The 18,707-nt window shown below is 38.4% G+C and overlaps 1 pseudogene; it reads left to right on the top strand.

The window, feature by feature from the left end:
* The first annotated feature begins 377 nt into the window (after nt 1–377).
* On the top strand, nt 378–1,401 carry LOC132651508 (glyceraldehyde-3-phosphate dehydrogenase-like; annotated as a pseudogene).
* The last annotated feature ends 17,306 nt before the right edge of the window (nt 1,402–18,707 follow it).

The raw sequence follows: 18,707 nt of genomic DNA, 5'->3' as shown, positions 1-18,707 counted from the left end.
AAAGTTAATAAACTGTAACTAATATTAAAAAATTAAAAAGGAAAAAATGTTTTGTGGAATTTGTAAGAAATTTAAAAAGAGGTAATTTATATTTTCATCCAGAAAATTCACTCTACACATTGACCAGTCAAAGTTACATGAGGCTTACATTAAAATTACCTCAAAATTTTAGAATATGGAAGATTAATTTATTCATTAACTCTATAAAACAACATACTCCCCCAAATTAGAAATGAACATAATACAGTATAATAGCCTTTTAGGTGAAAATCACTTGTCTTACCAACTTAAAACAATACTTTTGGCTCTCTGTCTCTCCCTATTCCACAGACTGCCACATCTTTCTGTGCAGTGCTAAGTCTCATCCCTTAAACAGGATGGTAAAGGCCAGAGTGAACGAAATTGGCTGTATTGGACTCCTGGTAATCAGGGCTGCTTAAAGCTCTGGCAAAGTGGAGATTTTTGCCATTAATCACCCCTTCATCAACCTCAACCACATGGCCTACATGTTCCAGTATGACTCTACCCTTGGCAAGTTCAACAGCACAGTCAAGGCTGAGAACTGGAAGCCCATCACCATCTTCCATGAAGGAGACTCCACTAACATCGAATGGGGCAATGCTGCTGGCAAGTATGTTTTGTTGTCTACTGGTGTTTTCACTACCATGCAAAAAGCAAGGGCCCACTTTGAATGGTGTAACCAAAAGGGTTATCATCTCTGACCCTTCTGCCGATGCCCCTATGTTTGTGATGGGCATGAACCATGAGATGTACGACAACTTAAGATTCTCAGCAATGTTTCCTGCAACACCAACTGCTTATCCTCCCCTGGTCAAGGTATTCTATGACAACTTTGGCATTGTAGGATTCATGACCATAGTCCACACCATCACTGCTACCCAGAAGACTGTGGATGGCCCCTCTGGAAAGCTGTGGCATGGGGCTGTACAGAACGTCATCCCTGCATCCACTGGTGTTGCCAAGGTTATGGGTAAGGACATCCCAGAGCTGAACAGGAAGCTCACTGGCATGGCCTTCCCTGTTCCTACTCCCAAGAGATCTGTCATGGATCTGACATGCTGACTGGAGATACCTGCAAAGTATGGTGACATCAGATGGTGATGAAGCAGGCATCCTAGAGCCCACTAAAGGGCATCCTGGGATGCACTGAGGACAAGGTTGTCTTCTGCAACTTCAAAAGTGACTTAAACCTTTGATGCAGGGGCTGGCATTACCCTCAATGACAACTTTGTAAAGCTCATTTCCTAGTGTGACAATGAATATATCAACAGCAACAGGGTGGTAGAACTCAGGGTTAATGTGGCTTCCAAGGAGCAAGAAGCTCAGGACCACCCACTCCAGCAAGGACACGAGAGAAAAAGAGAGGCCCTTGGCTTCTGAGGAGATCGGTCCCAACTCAGCCCCTGAAATGGAGCATCTCCCTCACAGTTTTCCAGACCCCCAGAATAGTAGGAGGGTTCCAGGGAGCCCTACTCTCTTGAATAGCATCAATAAAGCTCCCTCACTGCACCCACACAAAAAAACCCAATACTTTAAATATTACCAGTTTGGGAGAATGCTAAGATAAGGATAGGTAATTCAGAATGAAGACTATTCTGCAATGGTGCATAAGTGTAAAAGTAAGAAGTGTTTTTGTTTTTTGTTTGTTTGTTTGTTTGTTTTTTCACATAGAGCCATAAATGTTTATATCTTTAGAATTGGAAATCCAGAGATCCTACCCCCATCATTAAAAGTCTAAGCATGAGGAAGCACTATTTCTAATTGTCTGAGAAAGTGCTGCCAGATTGATTTCCAAAGTGGTTATAAAAGTTTACATTCCCACCAGCAATGGAGGAGGGTTCTCCTTTCGCCACATCTTCTCCAGCATGTGTTCTTACTTGGGTTTTTGATCTTAGACATTCTGATGTCTGTACGGTGAAATCTCAGGGTCATTTTGATTTGCACTTTCCTGATGACTAAGGACATTGAGCATTTCTTTACGTGTTTCTCTGCAATTCGATGTTCCTCTATTGAGAATTTTCTGTTTAGTTCTGTACCTCATTTTTTAATTGGGTTACTTGATTTTTTTGCTGTTTAACTTCTTTAGTTCTTTATATATTCTATATATTAACCCTCTGTCAGATACAGGTTTGGTGAAGATCGTTTTCTAGTCTGCAGGCTGTCGTTTTGTTATGATGACAGTGTTCTTTGCTTTACAGGTTTTCAGTTTCATGAAGTCCCATTTATTGATTGTTGCTCTTAGAGCCTGTGCTGTTGGTGTCCTGTTCAGGAACTTGTCTCCTGTGCCAATGTGCTCAAGGCTCTCCCCCACTTTTTCTTCTAAGAGGTTTAATGTATTTGGTTTTTTTGTTGAGGTCTTTGATCCACTTGGACTTCAGTTTTGTAAAGGGTGATAAATATAGTTCTATTTTCATTTTTCTATTTTTAGACATCCACTTAGACAAGCACCACCTAGGCATATATCCAAAACATGCTCAAGTATCCAGCAAGGACACTTGCTCAACTATGTTTATAGCAACTTTATTTGTTATAGCCAGAATCTGGAAACAACCCATATGTCCCTCAACTGAGGAATGGATACAGAAACTGGTATATTTAAACAATGCAATACTACTCAGCAATTTTAAACAAAGAAATCATGAAATTTGCAGGTTAATGATGGGAACCCAAAAAGATCATCCTGAGTGAGTTATCCCAGAAGCAGAAAGACATACGTGGTATATACTCTCTTATAAGTGAATATTAGAAATATAATATAGGATAAACATACTAAAATCTGTACACCTAAAGAAGCTAAGCAAGGAGGAGTACCCTGGGTAAGATGATCAATCCTCATTCATGAAGGCAAACTGGACAAACATCAGAAGAAGGAGAAAACAGGAAACAGGACAGGCCTCTAAAAAAACCTTACTCAGCAAGGTATCAAAGCAGATGCCAAAACTCATAGCCAAACTTTGGGCAGAGTGCAGGGAATCTTATGGAAGAAAAGGAAGATAGAAAGATGTAGAGAGGACAGAAGCTCCACAAGGAGAGCATCAGATCAAAAAATGCTAGGCACAGGGGCTTTTCTGAGACTGATACTCCAACCAAGGACCATGCATGGAGATAACCTACAATCTCTAGAAACTCTGCACAGATGTAGGTCATGGAAGCTCATTGTCCAAGTGGGTTCCCTAATAATGGGAACAGGAACTGTCTCTGACATAAACTCAGTTGCTGGCTCTTTGATCCCCATCCCCTGATGGGGGAGCAGCCTTAACAGGCCACAGAGAAAGACAATGCAACCAGTCCTAATGAGACCTGATAGGCTAGGGTCAGATGGAAGGGGAAGAGGTCCTCCCCTATCAGTGGACTTGAGGGGTATGGGAGGAGATGAGGGAGAGAGGGTGGGAATGGGAGAGGATAAGGGAAGGCGCTACACTGGGAATACAAAGTGAATAAACTGTAATTTATAAAAATATAAATAAAATTTAAAAAGTGCAAAAAAAGACTAAGCATGTAAATGTTTGGAAATTGTTTTTAATTTCTGTAAAATAAATTGCTGTGAACTCAGTTTTTTTTTGTGTGTACATAGAATATTCTTTCAGATTCTATGTAGCGATCCTATTATGTTTCCCTTAAAAGTTTGAAAACTTGTTTCATGTCATTCACTTGGAAAATTTCAGAATAATTGCTAAAATATTAGCTGAGGTTTCAAAGAAACAGTGGCTTTTTACCCTGTCAATTTATATATTAGAAAGATTATGATTGAGGTGGGGGTTTTTTGGCATGAGAAAATTGTTATAGAAACAATGCTAATAAATTATTCATGTAATTTGTGTGATTCATTGAGTCATTGAATTTAGTGACTATGAAGGAAAAATGAAATTTTGGAGAAGTATTTATATAGTCTCTTCATACTCTGTTCAAATCAGCCAGATAAAAGTCATTAAATACTTAAATGTGTATATTACATAGAAAATTTATAAAAACTTGCTGTATTATCTAAAAGCATGAATATTTAATTGAATACTTCTGTTGTATTTAAATTAGAAACAAAAATTTAGAAAACTAGGAAAATAAGTAACAAAAACAATTTCCACAAATTTTACCATTAAGAGAAAACTATTTTTATTTAAATGTTTAATCTTACATGAGACATAATTTATTGCTTAAGTAGAATATAGATGGATTTTAAATACCATTATCAACTAATAATTCTTATTGTCTCAAATGTTCAAGTTATTTTTTCAATGAATAAACCAATAACATTGTTATAATTGTTATGTATTTTAAGATAGTTCTTTCTCAATTAACAACTATTTTATGTTTTAATGTAGTTACTGGTAAAAATAATAACTGTAAATAATATTCAAAATCCTTAGTCAGGAGTAACTAAATGCACTAAAATTTCAGTTAGAATTTAATTAAATTTCACAAGTGATAGGTTAGTCCTTCTTAGTATTAAGCCAGAGTCAAGAAATATCTTAATTTCTTTTCTATTTTTCCCTTGGAGATTCAGTCATTTGTTATAAAAGAACATTTCTATAAGGTTGGGCACATAAAGTATTAAAATTAATACTGAAATATTTAATTTGTCAGAAGAATTTATGTGAGTAGAGGTTATTCACTGTCTCTCATTCCTCATTTAATATTTACATAAATTTTTCTATCTTTTTGTTTATTTTTATGTCCACATTAAAAAAAAAAATTGCCCTGGCACCTACTCTATGTTCTTCCAAAACCAAAACAAAATTCTAGACATCTTCAGTTGACATAGGTGACATCATGGAGAGGAAGAAAAAATGTGCTTAACAATTACATGTTAATAACCCCTTAGTATTTCTTTCTTTGTTAATATAAAACAGGTTTAAAATTGTAACTATCTAACTGAAGGCCAGGCCTTTAATGTTCAATAGTACGGCAGCTCCCTCTATAGGAGACTTAATACCAGATGCCAGCTAGTCTGCTAATGTAGAGAACAGTCGTTTTCTGTGGAGATTTTTCCTCAGCGTCTTCAGTGTCTGGTGACTTATTCAATTGATTTCTTTTGTTTTGACTTGATGTTTTTGCAGAATTTGTTGTTAAAGTGATTATTCCTCTTAAAGGGAAGGAAGAAGAGAAGCAAAGAGAGATACAAAAGCATTTAAGAAATACATTCCTTTCTGAGACAGAACCTGTTCCCCTTACTAGGGGACCCACTTGGATACTGAGCTGCCATGGGCTACATCTGAGCAGGGGCTCTAATTTATAACCATACGTGGTTCTGGGTTGGAGTATCAGGCTCAGAAAAAAAAAAAAAAAAACACTGTGCCCAGATATTTTGGTTCTGTTGAGCAGCTTTGCCAGGCCACAGAGGAGAACATTGCAGCCAGTCTTCATGAAATCTGATAAGCTAGGTTTAGATGGAAGGGGAGAAGGACCTCCCCTATCAGTAGACTTGGAGAGGGGCAAGGGAGGAGATAAGGGAAGGAGTGAATGAGGGTTGGACTACAGCTGGGATACAAAGCAAATATAATGTAATTAATGCAAAAAAATAAAAATTTAATTAAAAAAGGAAATACATTCATATCTATATTCAAATGAACTGAAAAGAGAATGTCAAGTCTGTTAAATACATTTTCATCCATTTCTAAATATGCAAATGTATATTGAAAACACGCTAACTATAAATTCTTTTACATATTTTTTTATGTTTAACAGACTATGAATGTAAAAATGACCAATTATCGCAACAAACCTTATGAATGGGTTGAGATTTCTGAGTACTTTGGTAAATTTGACTTTATATCATGGACAGCATAGAAAATGAAATTGTGAAATATAAAACAGTTTAAATAAACAAAATAACCACATTTAGAAATGAAATAGTACATCTCTAAAATACATATAAAATTAATGTTTTGAAAATTAATGCCATTAAATAATTTTAATAGACAAAATTTAGGTAATCAGCATGTGTTTATGTTTTGACAGAATGTTAATAAGATATTAATAGCCTTTCTTTCTTTATGTAAGTCAATCCTTCTGAAATCATGCATATTATTCAGCTATCTTCATTAGGATCAAAGAAATCCAACTTATTCACTATGTTCAAACTTCTATTAATTGCAATGAATGAGGTTCTCATGAGTGAGTATTATTTGTGTAATGTTATTATGCTAGGGTACTCAAAGTAATTTTATTTTGCCAGAAAACCAAAGTAATTTTTAGAATAGCACTAGTAACCTGAATATGTATTTAGCTTCCAACCTAGCATAAGTATCTTATGAATACCCATTTCAAACTTTCTCCCATTTAGGCAATAATTATTACATTTCTAGTTACCATAATAAGTAAAGAGATGATGACTTAGTCCTATTACCATTTAAGGATGTGCTAATTTAAAAGGAATAAAATTAAACATGCATAAATTGATGTTAACTTTCCTAGGCCATGGCCACTGTCTGCTTTTAATTTGGAGAAGTGATGATAGAGAAAGAGAGCATATTGTGTACCTGTTTTCTCAATTTCTCTTCTTTGTGCTTGTGTATGTATACAAACTAAGGAACGTATTTCCATATGGATGAATACACTACACTTTAGAAACACTTGTGGATAAACTTTTCTAATAAAAAAATGCTGAAATGTTCTTTTAAGTTTTATTGAGTGATGTTATTTAAGTCATGTGTCTTATCAGAAACACTTCAATTTTATTCAATATGTACACATTTTAATTTGAAAGAATATAATTACCCACAATTATTTTATTTTATTCCAGTCAGTGGTTTGAAGTGGAATGATATTTGATAGAAGATTTCTGATTCTTAACTTGGGCTTTGCATTAATTTGATATTCTCCCAGATATGTCTCTGAAGCTCCAATTTTGGAAAACTACCTAAAATAATTTTATAAACTTCACCTATTTCCTAGGATAGGGACAGATATGACAGTTTAATATTTTCGTTTGGCTTTTAGAGTGCTTTTCTCAGTTCCTCCATATGTAAAAATCATAGATCCTAAAATCCATAGTTAAACATCTGCCTCAAAATAGGAAGAAATTTGAGTTGATAACTTTGCAGTTTACTTTCACAGATTCTTACCATGGGGTTGTGTCCTACGTAGGAATAATGCTACAGCATTCCCCAAATCACATGCTCCTTTTTTGAAATTATTATTAAATTTTTTATTAACTATGATTGGTAATAATGAGAAATCTTTTTTACTATTATTATTTCTTACAATTTATTCATTTTGTATGCCAGTTGTGGTCCCCTCCCTTGTCTCCTCCCAATCCCACCACTTCTCTCTCCCATAGTCCATTGATAGGGGAGATCCTCCTCCCCTTCTATCTGACCCTAGCCTATCAGGTGTCATTAGGACTGACTGCATTGTTTTCCTCTGATGCCTGGCAAGGCTGCACCCCCTCCCCAGGGGTCAGTGATCAGAGAGCTTGCCACCGATTTCATGCTAGAGACAGCCCCTGATTCCCCTTACTAGGGAGCCCAGTTGGAGACTGGGCTATATCTGAGCAGGAGTTTTAGGTCATCTCCGTGCATGGCCCTGGTTGGAGTATCAGTCTCTACAGGGACCCGTGAATCCAATTTTTGGCTCTGATGTTCTCCTTGTGGGGCTCCTATCCCTTCCAGGTCTTTCTATCTCCACCTTTTTTTGATAAGATTCCCTGCATTCTGCCTAAAGTTTGGCTATGAGTAGCAGCCTCTGCTTCCATACTCTGTAGTCGTTCTGAGCCCCTCTGTGGTAAGCTCCAGCCCTGTTCCCTTTCTTCTCCTGCTTCTGATGTCTATCCGGTTTCCCCATCTGAATGAGGATTGAGCATCTTCCCTAGGGTCCTCCTTGTTTAACTTGTTTGGGAGTATACCTTTCAGTACAGTTATCCTACATTATATGTTTAATAACGACTTATTAGTGAGTATATACTATGTGTGTCTTTTTGCTTCTGGATTATCTCACTCAGGATGATATTTTTTAGTTCCATATGTTTGCTTTAGAATTTCATGATTTCCTTGTTTTAATATCTGAGGAATATTCCATTGTGTAAATGTACCACATTTTCTGTATCCATTCCTCAGTTGAGGGAATTCTAGGTTGTTTCCACATTCTGGTTATAAAAGGGAGGGTGTTTCACAGGACGAACTGTTCTACTGAAACTACCTCTACTGAAGAACTGTGATCATTAGTTCTTTTTTTTTATTTTTCATTTATTTATTTATTTATCCACTTTACATCCTGATTGCAGCTCTCCCCAATCTCTTCTCAGTTCCCACCCTCAGAACATCCTTTCCCTCCCATTCTCCCCTTTCTTTCTCCTCAAAGAAGGAGGAAGTCCTCCATGGTTACCAATCCACCCTACCACATGAAGTCGCTGCAAAACTTGGCACATTCTCTTCCACTGAGGCCAGACAAAGCAGTTTAGTTAAGAGAACAGGATCCAAAAGGAGACGCTAGAATCAGAGTGGGCACTGCTCCTGTTCTTAAATAGAATTCTTCAGAGAAACCTAACCAAAATTAATTTTTTATATCAAAATACTGCAGTTGTTGAGCTAAGCCTATCATTGTATAGTATGTACATCATCTAAATTTTTTGGAATACATAAAAAATTACATAAATGTTTTATCACTTAAAACAACACTCAAAAACAATTTAAACAAATACATACCCAGTGCTGATATTAGTGAAATATCAAGGCAATCCCCGAGATTAATTATAACATTTCAAAGACCATGATCATGATTACAATATTTTAGTGATACCTTACTGCCAATCAAGTAGCTTTTACATAGCATATTTTATTTTTTCATTATCTATGCTAAGTTGCAGCTATAATTAAAGGTAAGATAAGGTAGGTAATGCAGAATGAAAACTATTTTGCAATGTTGCAGAAACAAGAGTAAGATGTGTTTCTTTCGCACAGAGAGAGCCATGAATGGTTATATCCTCAGAACTGCAAATAAAAAGTAAGATGAACAAGAGATCTTTTCACAATTTCTCAAATCCAAATTATTTTAACTAAGGATTTTTGTCAAGTAAACATGAAAAAAAAAGACCCCAAAAATTAATTTATGAAAGCACATGTAAATAAGCCAGGCAGTAACATGAATTTAAAATCAAGGAAAAGTCAAGTATCCATTCCCCAAAGCATGCAGTTAAACAGATGGGGTTAAAACCTAGGAAGGGACTAAGTACAGAGTGAAGCAATTTGAACATATGGCATTCTTTTTTTTAAATTTTTATTTTTTATATTATCCACAGGTATTTTACTTTGTATCCCAGCTGTAGCCCCCACCCTCATTCCCTCCCAATCCCATCGTCCTTCCCTCGTCTTCTCCCTGCCCATTTCTAAGTCCACTAACAGGCGAGGACCTGCTTCCCCTCCATCTGACTCTAGCTTATCAAGTCTCCTCAGGACTGCCTACAATGTCCTCTTCTGTGGCCTAGCCTGGCTGCTCTTCTCTCATGGGAGGGGAGTGGAAGAGCTCGCTATTGAATTCATGTCAGAAATACTCCCTGTTCCCCTTATTAGAGAACCCATTTGGATACTGAGCTACCATGGGCTATATCTGAGCAGGGGTTCTAGGTTATATCCAACATGGTTCTTGGTTGGAGGAAGAGTCTCGTGAAAGACCCCTGTGCCCTGGTATATTTGGTCCTTGTGGCGCTCCTGTCCTCTCCAGGTCTTACTAACACCCCCTTCTTTCATATGATTCCCTGCACTCTGCTGATGGTTTGGTTATTAGTCTTAGTATCTGCTTTGATACACTGCAAGGTAGAGTCTTTCAGAGGCTGCCTGTGGTAGGCTCCTGTCCCGTTTCTTGTTTTCTCCTACATCCAATGCCCATCCCATTTGTCTTTCTAAGTGAGGATTGGTCATCTAACCGAGTCCTCTTTCTTGTTTATCTTCTTTAGGTCTACAAATTTCAGTATATTTATCATATATCTTATAGGTCTATATAACCAGAACCTGGAAACAACCCAGATGCCCCTCAGTTGAGGAATGTATACAGAAATTGTGGTACTTTTTACACAATGGAATACTACTCAGCAATTAAAAACGAGGAAATCATGAAAATTGCAGGCAAATGGTGGGACCTAGAAACGATCATCCTGAGTGAGGTATCTCAAAAGCAGAAAGACACACATGGTAAACATATGGCATTTTTAAAGGTCCATATGAATTAGAGAGCAGGGAGCAATTGTGGTATTTTTTACACAATGGAATACTACTCAGCAATCAAAAAGGAGGAAATCATGAAATTTGCAGGCAAATGGTGGGATCTAGAAAAGATCATTCTGAGTGAAATATCCCAGAAGGAGAAAGACAAACATGGGATATACTCACTTATATAGACCTATAAGATATGATAAACATAATGAAATCTATACACCTAAAAAAGATAATCAATTGAGCGGACATGGGGTAAGATGATCAATCCTCATTTAGAAAGACAGATGGGATGTGCATTGAAAGTATGACAGGAGTCTACTGAGTGCATCTGAAAGACTCTCACTAGCAGTGTTTTCAAAGCAAAGACTCATGACCAAACCTTTGGCAGAGTACAGGGAATCATAAGAAAGAAGGGGAGTTAGTTTGATGGGGAAAGGATAGGAGCTCCACAAGGACCAAATATATCTGGGCACAGGGTATTTTCTGAGACTGACATTCAACCAAGGACCATGTATGGATATAACCTAGAACCTCCACTCAGATGTAGCCTGTGGTAGCTCAGTAACCAATTGGTTTCCCAAAGTGAGGGGAACAAGGACTATTTCTAACAGGAACTCAATGACTGGCTCTTTGGTCTCCCCACCCCCGAAGGGAGGAGCAGTCCTGTTAGGTCACAGAGGAGGGCTTTGCAGCCAGTCCTGAAGATACCTGATAAAGCAGGATCAGATGAATGGGGAGGAGGTCCCCCCTATCAGTGGACTTGGAAAGGGGCACGGTGGAGATGAGGGAGAGAGGGAAGGAGGGACTGGGAGGGAATGAGGGATCAGCACACGGCTGGGATACAGAGTTAATAAAATGTAACTGATAAAAAAAATAATAATAATAATAAAAAGAAAAAAAAGAGAGCAGGGAGCATTTGAGCTGTAAAGGAGGCTAACTTATCACCAACATAATTGGTTGGCTAATGAGATATCTTTGAACAAAGGAACGGTGAGTACCATACCTACAGGATATTATGCACAACAAACAAATAATTCTGCTATGTCCTAAGATGTCTTGTCCTAAGGTTTAAGAGAATTAACTAATTCATTGGTGGCTCTCAAAATGCACAAAAATATCATTAGGTGCTGAAAACAATTGTTACAGTAGACTCAGCCTATGGTGACTAGACTCTGCTAGAAACAAGACTGTAAAAGAAAAGATAGTTGTAGATTATATACAATGTGTATCTCTTCACCACACAAGTTAACATTTCATGACTACTTGCAAACATTTATAGGAATGAAGCTAGCATACGTTGACTGTCTACCAAGTATTACATTAGATGTAATAGTCTCATTAAAACTAAAAATATTTTTATTTAAAAAAAAAAACTTTTGTTGATTTTTTTTTCAATGCAGTTTATTGAGGAACCTTGAACAATCTTCGGACCCTGGGGAAAGCCAGCCCACATCTTAAATAGCCTCTGGGTAGCCAACCCAGGCGTGCCACGTGGGCAATGCAGATAGGTCCACATACATAGAAGCAAGCCAGATCCTCAGCCTTAGCCAAATGTGGAATTGTTCCTGACAGAGAGCACTCACCATCGGGAAGGTGGAAGGTGGAAACCAGCTCCATCTTTAAGGCATAGCATTCCGCAGCTCTCTACAGTTCCCCCTTTTTGTTTTAGATGCATCAGGCAAGAGTAGAGGTCTGATCTCTGATATTAGAAATAAATTGGGACTTTGTACCGATGTTCATTTAGGTGTCATCCACCCAAAGAGCATCAGACCCGTCTGATACCTTTTTCTCAGAGGCGGGACCTGGGGCATCAACCCGCATGCAATCAGACATGCTCTTCTCTGGGTCGAAAGCGGCTGACCCTGAGTGCAGTGCTTAGCCTCGCATCCTGAGCGTATCATTTTAGCTTTTTATGGTATCCAACCATGCTTGGGGAGAATGTCCTGCTTCAATAGCTGTAAAGGCCTGAATGATCATGGCTGCATCACACTGTTGTGAGACTCTAATCTTGCATATATACCACAGGCAAACCAAGGAGACCAACACCAGAAGGCCTGCTAACGCTCCCATGCCCGCCCATTCCTTCAGATGATTCATGGCTGCAGCAATCCATGTTGATAATCCTGTGGCTAGTCCTGTGTCCACTCTGGTTGAATTTACTGTGACAATGGCCACTCTCAGCTGCTCCATCGTAGTATCGAATTCTCCAGTCCAATTACCTAAAATATAGCTAGACAATTGTTTAGACAGATTTGCAGCACAGGAAAAATTCTCATAAGTCCAGCATACTTTCATTGACAGCCAGGTTGAGCGATTTGCCATAGGGTATCAATTTGCTCCTGCAAGAGGTCAATCCTCTGATTGAACACCATCAAGCTTCCTTTTAGTTGAGCATTAATTCCTTTATGTACAACTAAGGCATGAGCTACATTGGCTAAATGATTATTCAGGGTCTGAGCAGTTTGCCCAGTATGACTCATGGCTAATGCCCTGGTGGTAGCTCCAACAGCCGCCAATGAGATGGTAGTAACAATGGTGGCTGTAGTTCCAAGATCCCTTTTCTGTCTGAAGAGAGTCATAGTGTGAGGGGCATCAATGGGCACAGGCACCCAGTGAGGCATGCGTGTAACCAGGGCATACCTAAATTTACTAGCATTCCAGCATTGGGCAAAAAAGCAAGTATCATTACCACAATTACTTGGCTCTATCTGGCTAATAATGAATAAAAATAGGGGATAAAGACAAACAGGTGTGGGCTTATAGGAAATATTATGAGAAGCCTTAACCCCTCGTTGGAACATCCTGCATCAGTTCTAGAACTAGCAGTGGTGGTGTCCAAGGTCTGAGTAGGTTCAGGAGACCATTGCCCCCAGGGGCGAGACGTGCTCCATGCCAATTGACTAACTCCATGTTTTCCTCCACTTTTGAAAGTCATTTAATTTTCTTAAATTATTTTTTCCCTTTTTTTTTAAATTTTTCATCAATTACACTTTATTCATTCTGCATCCCCCATAAGCCCCCCTCCTCCCCTCCCAATCCCACCCTCCCTCCTCCCTCTGCTTGCATGCCACTCCCCAAGTCCACTAATAGGGGAGGTTATCCTCTCCTTTCTGATCTTAGTCTGTCAGTTCACATCAAAAGTGGCTGTATTGTCCTCTACTGTGGCCTGGTAAGGCTGCTCCCCCCCCAGAGGGAGGTGATCAAAGAGCAGGCCAATCAGATTATGTCAGAGGCAGTCCCTCTTCACATTACTATGTAACCCAATTGGACTCTGAACTGCCCTGGGCTACATCTGTGCAGGGGTTCTGGGTTATCTCCATGAATAGTCCTTGGTTGGAGTATGAGTCTCTTGGAAGTTCCCTGTGTTCAAATTTTCTTGTTCTGTTGCTCTCCTTGTGGAGACCCTGTCCTCTCCAGCTCTTACTATTTCCCAGTTCTTACCTAAAATTCCGTTCACCTGCCCAACAGTTGCCCATCCGGCTCAGCATCTGCTTTGATAGTCTGAAGGGCAGAGGCTTTCAGAGGCCCTCTGTTCCTAGGTTGTTTCCTGTTTTCTTCTTCTTCTGATGTCCATCCTCTTTGCCTTTCCGGATGGGGATTGGACATTTTAGTTAGGGTCCTCTCTCTTGCTTAGTTTCTTTAGATGCACACGTTTTAGTGGGTTGGTCCTATGTTGTATGTCTACATGAGTAAGTATATACCATGTGTGTCTTTTTGCTTCTGGGACAACTCACTCAGGATGATCCTTTCCAGATCCCACCATTTACCTGCAAATTTCATGATTTCCTTATTTTTCATTGCTGAGTAATATTCCATTGTGTAGATGTACCACAATTTCTGCATCCATTCTTCAGTTGAGGGGCATCTGGGTTGTTTCCAGCTTCTGGCTATTACAAATAAAGCTGCTACAAACATGGTTGAGCAAATGTCCTTTTTGTGTACTTGAGCCTCTTTTGGATATATGCCCAGTAGTGGTATGGCTGGATCTTGAGGAAGTGCTATTCCTAGTTGTCTGAGAAAGCGCCAGATTGATTTCCAGAGTGGTTATACAAGTTTACATTCCCACCAGCAGTGGAGAAGGGTTCCCCTTTCTCCACAACCTCTCCAGCATGTGTTGTCACTTGAGTTTTTGATCTTGGCCATTCTCATGGGTGTAAGGTGAAATCTCAGGGTTGTTTTGATTTGCATTTCCCTAATGGCTAGTGAGGTTGAGAATTTCTTTAAGTGCTTCTCTGCCATTCGGTATTCCTCTACAGAGAATTCTCTGTTTAGCTCTGTTCCCCATTTTTTAAATGAATTACTTGGTTTGCTACTTTTCAGATTCTTTAGTTCTTTATATATACTGGATATGAGTCCTCTGTCAGATAAAGGGTTGGTGAAGATTCTTTCCCAATCTGTAGGTGGTCGCTTTGTTTTGATGACGGTGTCCTTTGCTTTACAGAAGCTTTTCAGTTTCATGAGGTCCCATTTATTGCTTGTTGCTCTTAGAGCCTGTGCTGTTGGTGTTCTGTTCAGGAAGTTTTCCCCTGTACCAATGAGTTCTAGGGTATTTCCCACTTTTTTTCAAGCCGATTTAATGTGTCTGGTTTTATGTTGAGGTCTTTGATCCACTTGGACCTCAGTTTTGTGCAGGGTGACAAGTATGGATCTATTTTCATTTTTCTACATGTAGACATCCAGTTAGACCAGCACCATTTGTTGAAGATGCTATCTTTTTTCCATTGTATGGTTTTGGTGTCTTTGTCAAAGATCAGGTGTCCATAAGTGTGTGGGTTTATTTCTGGGTCCTCTATTCGGTTCCATTGATCCACCATTCTGTTTCTATGCCAGTACCATGCAGTTTTTAAAACTGTTGCTCTATAGTACAACTTAAGATCAGTGATGGAGAAACCTCCAGAAGATTTTTTATTGTAGAGGATTGTTTTAGCAATTCTGGGTTTCTTGTTATTCCATATGAAGTTGAGAATTTTTCTTTCCAGGTCTGTAAAGAATTGTGTTGGTAATTTGATGGGCATTGCAGTGAATCTGTAGATTGCTTTTGGTAAGATGGCCATTTTTACTATGTTAATCCTACCAAGCCATTAGCATGGGAGATCTTTCCATCTTCTCATATCTTCTTCTAATTCTTTCTTCAGAGATTTGAAATTTTTTTCATACAAGTCTTTGACTTCCTTGGTTAGGGTTACTCCGAGGTACCTTATGTCATTTGTGGCTATTGTGAAGGGTGTTGTTTCCTTAATTTCTTTCTCAGCCTTTTTGTCTTTTGTATACAGGAGAGCTACTGATTTTTTTGAGTTAATTTTGTATCCTGCCACTTTGCTGAAGGTGTTTATCAGCTGTAGGAGTTCCCTGGTAGAATTTTTGGGGTCACTCACATATACTATCATATCATCTGCAAATAGTGATAATTTGACTTCTTCCTTTCCAATTTGTATCCCCTTGATCTCCTTTAGTTGTCTTATTGCTCTGGCTAGGACTTCAAGTACTATGTTGAACAGATATGGAAAGAGTGGGCAGCCTTGTCTTGTCCCTGATTTCAGTGGGATTGCTTTAAGTTTCTCTCCATGCAGTTTGATGTTGGCTATAGGCTTGCTGTATATCGCCTTTACTATGTTTAGATATGTGCCTTGTATCCCTGATCTCTCCAATACTTTGAACATGAATGGATGATGGATTTTGTCAAAGGCTTTTTCAGCATCTAGGGAGATTATCATGTGTTTTTTTTCTTTCAGTTTGTTAATATGGTGGATCACATTGATGGATTTCCGTATATTGAACCACCCCTGCATACCTGGGATAAAGCCTACTTGGTCATAGTGGATAATATCTTTGATGTGTTCTTGGATTCGGTTTGGAAGTATTTTATTAAGTATTTTAGCATCAATGTTCATAAGGGAGATTGGCCGGAAATTCTCTTTCTTTGTTGAGTCTTTGTGAGGTTTATGTACCAAGGTGACTGTGGCTTCATAGGATGAATTTGGTAATATTCCTTCTGTTTCTATTTTGTGGAATAGTTTGAAGAGAATTGGTGTTAGTTCTTCTTTGAAGGTCTGGTAGAATTCTGCGCTGAAGTCATCTGGTCCTGGGCTTTTTTTGGATGGGAGACTTTTGATGACTGCTTCTATTTCTTTGGGGGGTATAGGTCTATTTAGTTGATTTACCTGGTCCTGGTTCAGCTTTGGTAAGTCAAGTCGATCAAGAAAATTGTCCATTTCATTTAGATTTTCAAATTTTGTGGCATATAGACTTTTCAAGTAAGTCCTAATGATTGTTTGGATTTCCTCAGTGTCTGTAGTTATATCCCCCTTTTCATTTCTGATTTTGTTTATTTGGGTAGTGTCTCTCTGCCTTTTAGTTAGCCTGGCTAAGGGTTTGTCGATCTTGTTGATTTTCTCAAAGAACCAGCTCTTGGTTTCATTGATTCTTTGAATTGTTTTATTTGTTTCCAGTTGATTGATTTCAACCCTGAGTTTGATTATTTCCAGCCGTCTACTCCTTCTTGGTGTGTCTGCTTCTACTTTATCTAGGGTTTTTAAGTGAGCCATTAGGGTGCTTGAATGAGCTGTCTCGAATTTCTTCTTGAAGGCACTTAGTGCTATGAACTTTCCTCTTAATACTGCTTTCATTGTGTCCCACAAGTTCGGGTATATTGTGTCTTCATTTTCATTGATTTCTAGAAAGACTTTAATTTCTTTCTTTATTTCTTCCCTGACCCAGCTGTCATTTAGTAACAAGTTGTTCAGTTTCCATGTGTGTGTAGGCTTTTTGTTATTTCTGTTATTGTTGAGGTCCAGCTTTATTCCATGGTGATCAGACAAGATACATGGGATTATTTCAATCTTCTTGCATCTGTTGATGCTTGCTTTGTGACCCACTATGTGGTCTATTTTGGAGAAGGTTCCATGAGGTGCTGAGAAGAAGGTAAATTCTTTTGTGTTTGGTGTAAAGTTCTGTAAATGTCTGTTAGGTCCATTTGATTCATGACCTCTGTCAGAGACATTGTTTCTTTGTTTAATTTCTGTTTGGTTGACCTGTCCTTTGTTGAGAGTGGGGTGTTGAAGTCTCCCACTATTAATGTGTGTGGATCTATATGTGCTTTAAATTTTATCAATGTTTCTTTCACAAATGTGGGTGCCCTTGTATTTGGGGCATAGATGTTCAGGATTGTGATGTCTTCCTGGTGGAATTTTCCCTTGATGAGTATGAAGTGTCCTTCCCCATCTCTTTTGATTAATTTTGGTTGAAAGTCTATTTTATCAGATATTAGAATGGCTACTCCTGCTTGCTTCTTGGGTCCGTTTGCTTGGAAAGTCGTCTTCCAACCCTTTACCCTCAGGTAATGTCTATCTTTGTGTCTTAGGTGTGTTTATGTATGCAACAGATTGCTGGGTTTTGTTTCCGTATCCATTCTGTTAATCTGTGTCTTTTTATTGGAGAGTTGAGTCCATTGATGTTGAGAGAGATTAATGACCAGTGGCTGTTAGATCTCTTGATTTTGATGTTGGCTGTGGTCATCAGGTTGTGTGCTTGGTTGCTTTTTGTTTTACTGAAGTGAGGTTATTTATTTCCTGTGTTTTCTTGAATGTAGCTAGCTTTCTTGGGTTGTATTTTCCCTTCCAGTGTCTTCTGTAATGCTGGATTTGTTTGTAGGTATTGTTGAAATTTGTTTTTGTCATTGAATATCTTGTTTTCTCCATCTATGAGGACTGAGAGTTTTGCTGGGTATAGTAGCCTGGGCTGACATCTGTGTTCTCTTAGGGTCTGCATGATGTCCGTCCAGGCCCTTCTGGCTTTCATAGTCTCTGTTGAAAAGTCAGGTGTGATTCTAATGGGTTTGCCATTATATGTTACTTGGCCTTTTTCGCTTGCAGCTTTTAGTATTTTTTCTTTGTTCTGTATACTTACTGTTTTGATTATTATGTGGCGGGAGGATTTTCTTTTCTGGTCAAATTTGTTGGGTGTTCTGTCGGCCTCATGTATTCTAATTGGCCTCTCCTTTAGCTTGGGGAAATATTCTTCAAAGATTTTGTTGAAAATATTTTCTGGGCCTTGGAGAAGGGAGTCTTCTTTTTCCTCTATACCTATTATTCTTAGGTTTTGTCTTTTCATATTGTCTTGCATTTCTTGGACGGTCTGTGTCAGGAATTTTTCGGATTTTACATTTTCTTTGACAGATACATCGATTTCTTCCATTGTATCTTCTACACCTGAGATTCTTTCTTCCATCTCTTGTAGTCTGTTGGTTATGCTTACCTCTGTAGTTCCTGTTTTCTTCCCTAGATTCTTCCTTTCCATTATTTCTTCCATTTGTGTTTTCTTTAATTTTTCCAATTCTATCTTCAGGTCTTGAGTTGTTTTGTTTACTTCCTTCACCTGTCTGATTGTACTCTCCTGTTTTTCTTTTAGTTCCTTCAACTCTGTTTCTATCATTTCATTCAGTGTTTTAAGCATTTCCTTTCTAAAGGCCATAAACTGTTTGGCTGTAGCTTCCTCTATTTCTTTATGGATGGCAATATTCTGTTTGAGTTTATCTTCTTCTAT

Source organism: Meriones unguiculatus (assembly GCF_030254825.1).
Source record: "Meriones unguiculatus strain TT.TT164.6M chromosome X unlocalized genomic scaffold, Bangor_MerUng_6.1 ChrX_unordered_Scaffold_30, whole genome shotgun sequence".
NCBI classification, from domain to species: Eukaryota; Metazoa; Chordata; class Mammalia; order Rodentia; family Muridae; genus Meriones; species Meriones unguiculatus.
Note: the sequence above shows the minus strand (reverse complement) of the source record. Positions and strands in the feature narration are given on the sequence as shown.